The sequence below is a fragment of the Coenobita brevimanus genome, chromosome 23 (genome assembly GCF_032717465.1).
Source record: "Coenobita brevimanus isolate Jiangsu-jjx chromosome 23, ASM3271746v2, whole genome shotgun sequence".
Lineage (NCBI taxonomy): Eukaryota > Metazoa > Arthropoda > Malacostraca > Decapoda > Coenobitidae > Coenobita > Coenobita brevimanus.
Genome location: NC_136976.1, coordinates 63,269,323 through 63,279,862, shown reverse-complemented (window position 1 = coordinate 63,279,862; position 10,540 = coordinate 63,269,323). Strand labels below are relative to the sequence as shown.

The 10,540-nt window shown below is 41.7% G+C and overlaps 1 non-coding gene across 1 annotated transcript; it reads right to left on the bottom strand.

Moving 5' to 3' along the window:
* Positions 1-3,358: 3,358 nt before the first annotated feature.
* TRNAS-AGA (transfer RNA serine (anticodon AGA)) lies at positions 3,359-3,440 on the bottom strand. The gene has a single exon. It is a non-coding gene; the product is annotated as a tRNA-Ser (tRNA).
* Between the last annotated feature and the right edge of the window lie 7,100 nt (positions 3,441-10,540).

Below are 10,540 nucleotides of genomic sequence, written 5' to 3'. Positions count from 1 at the left end.
GAAAATGAAAAGTCAAGAGTAAGAGCAGTGGAGATGGGACTGCTGAGGAATGTATGTGGAGTACAGAGGGTGGATAGGATGTGAAATAATGTGATTCGTGAAAAATGCGGAGTGAGGAAGTCGGTGGACACCAGAATTGAAGAGTGGACTGAGATGGTATGGTCATGTGGAGAGAATGGATAACAATAGAGTGGTGAAGAAGGTATATCTGAGTGAATTCGAAGGAGGGAGGAGGCGAGGTAGGCCAGGAAATGTTGAGAGATATGGTGGATGAATGTGTGAGGATCAGAGGTTTAGAAGTCGGTGAGGCTAGGGAACTGACAGGAGATCGAGCTGGCTGGATGAATTTTGTGAGGAGATATGCATGATCAGGGATTTTTGGCACCCCTTTTTAACGTGGCAGCGTCTGGATTAACTCTGTCGGATACGATGTGTGAAGCTACAGAAAGTGGTGAATGTTTTTGGCGTATTCGACAGAGCCAGGATTCCGGGGGCTTGAATGATGAGTGAATGGAAGCGTGGCCCATTGGACTGGGCAATTTTGGGCTGTCTGGACATTGCTACTCCTCACCCTGCCCTTGGGTGGGAAAGGAGGTCCGGATGATGATGATGATGATGATGATGATGATGATGATGATGATGATGGAAAGCTTACTCAAAAGTGGATGGGCTGAAAACAGCCTTTATTAACCCCTTGACTTCTTTAGGACATCTTCTAAGCTGAATAAAATCTTGCGGTAGTAGCAAGAATTAATCTGAGAGAGAGAGAGAGAGAGAGAGAGAGCGCAACAGTTTCAAGGAGATATGAGACACTTGCAGTTCGTAAATATAAGGCGTCTCCAACTTCAGAGTTTTCCAAGGGGAAGCGATCGTTCCTCGTAACTATGATTTTTTTTTTCTTCTGGATGTTGTTGTGGAAGTGGTTACGAAATGTCTAAATAAAAAAAATAACAAACAAATCATATGATGACTGTCCACTTCCTGGCCACAATCTTTACCCTTAATTATCTGTACTTTGAATACTAATTGGATTAACGTTTTCCCGTTTAACGAGTGAAGCCATGTGTTGAAAACTCAAGTATGATGATACAAACATGACTTTTTTTATTTTTTTATTTAGGTTCTTTACCATTCAGTACAAGCCCCAACACTCTGGGGAACACTGTCCATGAAGGCCAAGCAGGGAGGGGTGCATGAGGAAAACAAAATCGGTATCATATGGCATATAGAAGGTATAGCAGTAATTATCATTACAAGCACAATAATGAACAAAGACATACCATGATACATACATGGTACAAATTTGGCACAGTAATTATCATTACATGTTTTGAAATCAGTGAAATGGTACACAGATACACACGTATGTACATACATATGCAAATTGAGAGGCATATATGCACACATACATCCGTATATAACTATACATATATGTATATATTCACGCACATGTAGCCATAAACATACTGCATACAGGATAGGTACGCATGTATAGAGATATGGGTATGTGTACAGGCGTGCATACACATACATAAGCAACATGCACATATACTGTATATGATATATATATATATATATATATATATATATATATATATATAGAAAAACACGATATGCATTAGAAAATTGCCTCGATTCAAAATCCCAGCACTAGAACAATACAAGCACATGCACCTGATGTGTGCGTGTGCATGGACAACACACACACACTAAAATGTCCGATCATTGTCCTAGTGCTAGACTCGAGAGCATTACAATGAAACGAAGTCGGGGTAAAGGGTGAGAATGTCAAGTACATCAAGATATGATGAAATAGGTACACAAAGCAGAAAACAAGAGTCCAGGGGGTCTGGAGGGGGCAATAACTGGGCAGTTAACGATATGATGGGATAATGCATCATCCACTGGATTGTGATACCCCACGCGAAAGCAGGCGACGGCCACATTACGAATTTTCAAAATCATAGTTTGCCCAATACCTACATAATTTTCTCTCATATAACTCGTTTTCTTTCATACATTTACGGCAACTATTATGCAATCATTAATGTTGAGGCTTGGAATGAAAATCTCTCTCTGAGTCAGCTGTGTGTGTGTGTGTGTGTGTGTGTGAACTTAGCTGCTGAGTCACCGTACTACTACTGAAACAATACTGCTGATACAGATCACCCTGGGGGAGTAGGTAGCTATGTGCGCTGGATGGTGGATGGGTGGGCTGGTGGGGGAAATAGACCCATTGTGGAATAGGTCTATGTGAGAAAACAGGTCCATGGGGGAATAAGTCCATGGTGGAAAGTGGGCCAAAACAGACACGTAGATCTGCTAGATAAACGCAAGTCCAAGGGACTACGGGCAGTGCCGTTTCTAGCCTTTTGGGGGCCCTATGGGAAATGCCGTTTGGGGGCCCCTATTTTGTGAAACTATGGTGGAGGGATTCCAAACCCTCTAAGATGGTCCGGGGACAAGCCTTGAACATTTAAATGCATCAATCTGGTGCACATTAAGAGGAAAAGAGCCATTAATGGCAGCTGGGGGGGGGGGCCTGGTGGCTTCGGGGGCCCTATGCAAGCGCGTAATTCGCATATAGAAACGGCATTGACTACGGAAGAAACTAGATCCACGTGGGGATTCGGTGTTATGCCATGGGGAAGAATAGGTTCCTGAGGAAATCTGAAAATAGGTCTGTGGAGGGAATATATGTCCATGGTGAAAGTAGGTCCATGGGAAAAGTAAGTCCAGTGCTTAAGGTCCCTTGGGAAAGTACGTCCATGGTGCAAATAGATCCATGGTGAAAATAAATATACTGAGAAAAATTGGTCCATAAGAAAAAAGATTAAAACGAGGGTAACTGGTCAGTGCGGGAGGAGGTGCCTGGTGGACAAGAGGGGTAGGGTGACCAGGTATGTAGCCGGAGACGATCGTATGTACTAGTATACGTGAAGGAATATAATAATAATAATCTTACAAACTTTGATCTGTGGGTAAACTAACCTCTTCAATACAATGGTATCTTTAGTTTATTCTTGCTACTGCCAGGTGATTTTATTCAGCGTAGGAAAGTACCTCAGCGAAGGGATTAATGAAGACTTCTTAACCCCGTCAGTGTGGTGGCAATAAATCAGTAATAGTATCATCGAAGTGATGGAATTAATGTCAGAACTAAACCCCAGTATACTTGAAACTCCCGCCTCCACCAAACCCGAATGTATTTTAGGTCTATATTTTTTTGCACACTGAAGAGGCAAAGGACAACAATCCTAAATACGGATATTTACCAAGACAGCGGCGCATTCACCAGCGTCCAGGTAACACTCGAACTTCATGAGAGCAAAAATTTGCAAAGAGTGTAAAACGATCACGCAGTGAGTAGGATTCGAACCTACGCGGGAAGATCCCATCTGATTTCTAGTCAGACGCCTTAACCACTCGGCCATCACTGCTTGACAGCAGCATTGCTGGGGTAACTTTAGAATCTGAGAAGGTGCTGCACCTGCACACTGCATTCGACTAGTTTATTATGTTAATCATATAATTAGTAATTAACGCTATTGTTCTTGAAGGGGATACAACCTGTCATACGCAAGGTAAAGAAATTTGAAAGTGGCCTGAGAACAAATTTGAAGATTTTAAACGTCTGACTTTACCTGGAATATTAGTTAACTCCGAAGACGACACGACCTTCAGATGGATAATGGTAACACTAGGCCTATTAAGGTCCTCAAAATCCCATTAATAACTCGACTTAGTACTATCGGATACGTTTATGTGAAGCTACAGAACGTGGTGAATGTTTTTGGCGTATCAGAGCCAGGATTCCGGGGGCTTGAATGGTGAGTGAATGGATGCGAGGCCCACTGGATTAGACAAATTTGGGCTGCCTGGACATTGCTACTCATCATCTTGCCCTAGGGTGGGAAGGAGGTCCGGATGATAATGATTAAAATCAAGGTCATTATCCATCAGTAAAATACATTCCCAACTTTCAAAATATGTTATTGAATTCCTCATACGTATTCAGTCTGTGATGATAAATAATAATTCTTACGGTTCAATAAATGCTATCTGAGCCCTGAGGGCTGAGTAATTATTTATTTGACATGAATTCATTATCCACTTTTTTTTTTTCTTATAATACTTAATGTTCATGGTTCTGGAGGCTTTCACTTAATGTACTAGAATGGTGTAACGAAGACTTCGTCTAACCTCTTTTCTTACAAATATCCACAACCCTCTGAATATCCTCTGGTACTAGCTGAAATTTCATAGAAAAAGCGACCATGAGGTGGATGATGACATTATTTGCCCTCGAGATCCTTAACAATGGATCTTATGTAACCGTTTTGCGTTGGCTGGAGTAAATAGGTTTACTAGAATTCCCACCGCTGTGAAAATGGTAACTACATTCGCTCTTCTTCATAGCTGGGGTAGGCGACCAATATACGTAAACCCTCCCGGAATAAATATGATTAAACCTAGGAGAGAACAGGACCTGACATGTGAGGCAAAAGTGTACCTAGCCTATTCCTGCTGAAGGTGTCTACCGAGTCATTACACCATGTCGGCTGTGTAATGACTCGGTAGACTTTTACAACAAACATTTCAATTCAGTTCTTAACTTCAGCAAAACTGAGAAAAATGGTGGGAATCCGTCTCTGTTTTGCGGTTTACATATATGGGAATTAAGACTGCTAAACATCCAATGCCAGACGTGTTAGGACGAGGTAAGACGATTATTATATTTTGTCAGATTTCAAATACTGCTGTAATGTTTTCTTTATCTTGCTCCTTATTATTTACGTACTCGTACAAGCCAGTGACCAGATCCAGTAGTCATGGAAAAGTACGATCTTTACACTAACATTACGTCTTCTGTTTTGTTATACAAGTACGTTGTCTGTCCCTATAATACCGACATCAGTGGCATGAATACAGAATAATACTTGTCGTATACATAAATAAGGCAGCCATGATGATAATTAAACTCCTAAGGTAACACCAGCGCTGAGTCATAGGGCCGTATTCTCGTCAGCAAAGGCTTCCAGCACCTTCCCTAGCGAAATATTCACCATACTACATTATGCAACTGTCTTGCACGTCACTTATGCCTTCGTAAAAGCAACATAAATTACATGAACAACATAAAAGCGAATGTAAATGCGGAGAGAGAGAGAGAGAGAGGGGCCGAAGCGATGTATAGTTTTAGTTCCATCACTCCGTGGAACGATGTCGCTGACGGCCAAGCAGGAATGTGTAAGCAAGAATACGGCAAGCAAAACATAATCACCGTAGCAGAATTTGTGAACTGAAGATAAAGGAATGGGTGCCTGAAAAAAGTATGAGAAACAGGAAGAAGCAGCAGGAATGAATTTCGCAGATCTGCCGGGATTGGATGGGACAAAGTAAATGGCAATATAGCAAAACTGTGAAAAATGGTGGGAATTCATCTTTGTTTTGCACTTTATATATATCTGTCCATCCATCTGTCCGTCTATCTATCTATCTTAGTGGAATTAAATAAAACGACGATTATATAACTGCAGACTACATGAGGTTAATGATTAATTCAGTACTGTTGTCTTCTCCGTCTCCACCCCTCCCCCAACCCTTTTTCTCTTCTCTTCGCTACACTCAATCCCATTACCACACGCACCACACCAGTTACAGTCAGACTCAGGTGTGTGCTTATTAGGAGCATACAACCATAGATATATAAACAAAGATGCCGCACGGGGAGGCAAAACATGTGTTAGCTTGGCCACCATGTTGCAAAGGTCGAGTGCACGTCGTCTGCTACGGTCTGCTCTACAATTGTACCGCCTTTAACTTCTCTGCAGTGCCACAGTGTTAGAATAACAAGCGAGCAATTGGCACCAGACAACAGGGAATAACTTTCACAATTTGTGCTATAAAATCAATGAAAACGTCATATAGCCCTGCACTGCTCAGACTGATGTATGCAGACGTGCAGTACTTGCACGTAATATATACAAACTTGTCAGTGTGAATGACAGCTGACTTTAAAATATAGCGTTTGACTGTGGCACAGTGCATTAAAATATTTCACTATGGTAATCAGCATACAGTAATCAGATTCCCATGTATTGGGCCACGTAAATATAGGCATGCATAATTGTTAAGTAAAGGTCCAGAAGGACCTCCCCACCTCACTTTCGTTTTTTTTCTTTCAATTTTTTTGTAGCAATTGCACCGTGAACATATTATCCGAGCAAAATCAGAGTATGGTGAATATGTTAGAAATGTATTTAATCCAGGAAAGCAATGTTGGGTCACAGTAGTGTATTTTCTGGTGAAAAGGCTACCCTAACACAACCTGACCATCGATGAACCTTACAAACTCAGAGGTTCGGAATTTCCAGCATAAATTATCCAGCATATATCACTGGGTAGACACATGACACCATAGATACATCTATGCATGACACAATGATATAGTTGGAATCCACACACTTGCCCAATGGCAACTGTGGCTCATAAGCAACTTAATTCCAAAAAGACGCAATTCATATAATATCATGTTGAAGACTAGAGCTTCTTTTGTATATAGTAAAAGCAGATGATCAGTACAGTATATTTTTATGCAGATATCTATTGCAGTGCCTTAAATCTGTGGAAGAAGAAAAAATAGATATAAATATAGGCCTACATTAAATACTTATTCCTTTATACATATACATTTCATATTTGACAAAGATAAAAGATATAAACAATATTTTTACTATGATGGCATGTAATTTATGTATGTTCATTCTTTTCTTTCTTTATCTAACTCCATTTCAATTATCATATCAATTCATATATTTTAAACGATGCTAAAGAGAATTCAATTTCATTCATGTGTTTGGCTTGTCATGAGTATTATTATGTAGTAGCCAATCAGATTTCAGCAATAAATTCACTGCAGCTGGCTCAGATGCACATGTTGCATGTTGCTGTTAATGTGGATTACTTTGGAGATGTGTTTGTGGCAAACACGGACCAAGTATGAAAAGTTGCATTTAATATTGCTTTAGAATATTTTATGAGTATTAAAGTAAGCCGTCACATAAGAAAATCCATGCAATATTAGGAAAGTTATGTCCAGAAAACGTCGGCTTCTGCACCCTGTGCCCATAGACTGCCAATGTTTATTTTCAGTCCGACGCCCTTGTCAATACGGCGCACGGCGGCGCTATTAACGAACATCGGCCCTATGCGGCAAAGCGCCATGCCGCATCTCTCTCTCATATATATATATATATATATATATATATATATATATATATCCGTCCATCCATCGATCTAATCCTACATTGCCCCATGAGGAGCGTAGGAGCCTGGGGCTAGGAAAGTTGGTCCTGGCATTTAAGATGAGTGAATAAAATAATATATATATATATATATATATATATATATATATATATATATATATATATATATATATATATATATATATATATATATATATACAACCGTCTCGCTCACATTTCCAATCTAAAATCCAGCTAATGTATCTGTGCATCCTTCCTTCAAATACACCCACCTTTCTGAGTCTTCTATTACACGCATTTCTCTCTCTCTCTCTCTCTCTGTCAATTCCCCAATCTTGCTTTCATCTCAGGCTCCGTTTCTTAACTCGATATTCTCGCACTTTCTTTCTCACTGCTCGACTTCGCTCTCCCCCTCTCCCACCCCCCACAGTTTTCTCTCCCCATCTCTCTCCTCTTCCTTCCCATATTCCTCCCATCCCTCTTCCTTTCCTCTCCCGTCCCTTGCCTTTCATCCCGTCTCTCCCCTCCTGTCCTTTTCCTACTCCTCTATCCCACTCCCTCCTCTCCCTCTTCCGTCTTCCCTCTTTTCCCTCCGCTCCCTCTTTTCTCTCCCCTCCTTTCCCCCCCCTCCCCCCTGTCCTCTCCTCTCTCTCTCCTCTCCATCCCTTCTTTCCTCTCCATCTTCCCTGCCTCCTTTCACTCCCCCCTTTCTGTCTTCCCTCTGCTCCCCTTTTCCTCTCCCTCTTCTTTCTCCCTCTCCTCCTCATCCCTCCATCCTCTCCCTCTCCTCCTCCTTCCCCTCCCCCTTTCTTTTCTCTCCTCTCAATCTTTCCTCTCCCTCGTTCCCAGTTTCTTTTCTGCTGATATTTTTTCTCACTTTAATCCCCTTACAGCTTCATTCTCTCCATTTCTCCTACAAATCCCCTCTTTTTTTCGGCAGTGATTCATTCCATATTTTTTTGGTCTTTTCACTTTTATTCTCTCTCTCTCTCTCTCTCTCTCTCTCCTGTGATTTTTTTCCTGTATCCACTTGGTGTCCTTGTATCAGGTGACCTCATGTAGACCAGACATAATCTTGTCATGACTAATAGAGCTCTTTTGTTCTTGTCCACGTAATACCACACGACTTTATTCAGCTGCAAATGAGCCACAGCCGCCTTAGAGTATTAAAGAAAGTCAGAAATGGTAATACATGAAACCGGACTACGAAAAAGAAAAGAAGAGCCACTTTACTAATGCTCTATGCACTGTGGTCTACGTGACGATCAGGCAGTGAAGGTGGAGTGGACAGGGGTATAAAAACAAAGACCGGATGGGTTTCCCCAGCAGAGGTTCGAAACCCTCATACCACACATGTTAGTTTTTGATTAACCCAAAGCTAACCTAACACCTTTTCATTCTATCGCTGGAACTGTCACTAACTCTCACTCTGGACATCACTCTTAGCAGCAAGAAAAACACGCAACGTAGTGCCAGAGAAAGGTTATAGAGAGCGGACGGTAAGGAAGGGCAGAGCCGACAGAGTTGGGGGGATGACATAAATAGTGCAGTGCCAAGTTGCGCCATACGGGATGCACTTCCGGCCTCACTCGCGCTCGGCATGTGGAATTTGGGAGAGCTTTTGATTATTGTTCGTATTATAAATGGCGTTGGGGGCTTGGTAGCGACTCTTGCTCAGGGATTTATTGTGAGATTTACACCATTTATTATTTTTTACGTTACTGCTGTAAACTACATCAATGCTGAAAATACAGGTTGGCCTGTGAGTAGTTCTTCAGGAGAAACTCACGTGGCACTTAATTGTTACGGGGACGGCTTAGTCAGCTAGTGTGGCTGTGGCAGTGGGAAATGAATGTGTTGCAGGGTACGTACTGTTAACAATGATTCACCCTTCTCCACTACACACGAGACATCTCCCGACGGAGTGGAAACGGTGCGTTATTTATGGGCCGCCGTCTATATAAACAGCCTAGAAGAGAGTATCATGATGAAATATGAATAACAGATCGCCAGATGCAAGTGTTACAAAGCAATACCATAACGAATAATCAAAACGCAAACCCTCAATGCAGGTGTAGTCAGAGATGAACACTGTATACTGGTCTGGCGTCAGCATGAATAAAACAGTCCAATGCAGGGGGGTTGCCAGGGCGAACTATACGTTGAGCACTTCCGGCCCCACCCTTGATCGGCATGTGAGTATGGGGAGAGTATTTTATTAATCCTTTTAATCCAAGAGGTCTTATTTAGGTTGAATAATATTGCCTGGAGGTAATAATCCATTGTTAGTAAGAATAACAACACTTCACTGGTGCATTTCCGGCCTCACCTTTGCTCAGTATGTGAAGATGAGGTCATACCCGAGGTCTATACCCTTGGTTGAATAAAATCGTCCAGAGGTAAACAACAATAAAACAGTCCTCTGGCAATAAGGATACAACTAGCCCAAAGTTTGTGCACTTCTTGCCTCACCCTGGCTTGGCACGTAGAACTGGAGTGGGGACAGCTTTTGAGTGACCCCACCACACCCCTCCCCTAAGATGAACTACGTCCCCTCAGTCCTATCACATGTATTTATTTTCTTTGGCACCTTCAGACGATTCTGTTCAGCTGATTTTTTTTTTTTTTTTTTTCGAATTGGAGGAGTGAAATTTAGCCTGCATTAACCACCTGCACACGTGAGATGCTCCCAAAGCTGAATAAAATTGACAGCAAGAGGCAAGGCAAGAATGTACTGTAACAAAACTCAGTTGGACTGAAGAGGTTAACGTTGTGAAGGGGTTAATGTTGTGGCGGTAGCAAGTGTAATGCGGGTGGGTTGTGTACGTGAGCTGAGCTGGGAGAACTTGTGACTGACGCCTACCACGAGTCTCTCCTTAAATAAATAAAACAGTATGCAGGTAGGAAGAATACAATACTTCATTGCAAACACATACCCATATCTCTATACCACGCGAGACGTAATTCCGGCCAGAGGGACTAAATACGCGTCACTCTCAACCGGATTTCTCACAATGTAAGTCAAAGGAGGTCACCGTATTGGTGGGGTTTAACTCGGGCTCCTAAAACTCACTCACTCATGAATAAAATCGTGTGGCCTTAACTGGGATGAAATACTAAGAGCTCATTTTATTTTTGCCAATTTGACAGGCTTTTACACAGCTTCACACATGGTTTTCGAACTTGAGGAATTAGATTTATCCTTCATTTACAGCTTCACCAGCAGGGTACTCTCGTAAGGTGAATAAAACTGGCTGAAATTTAGAGGAATA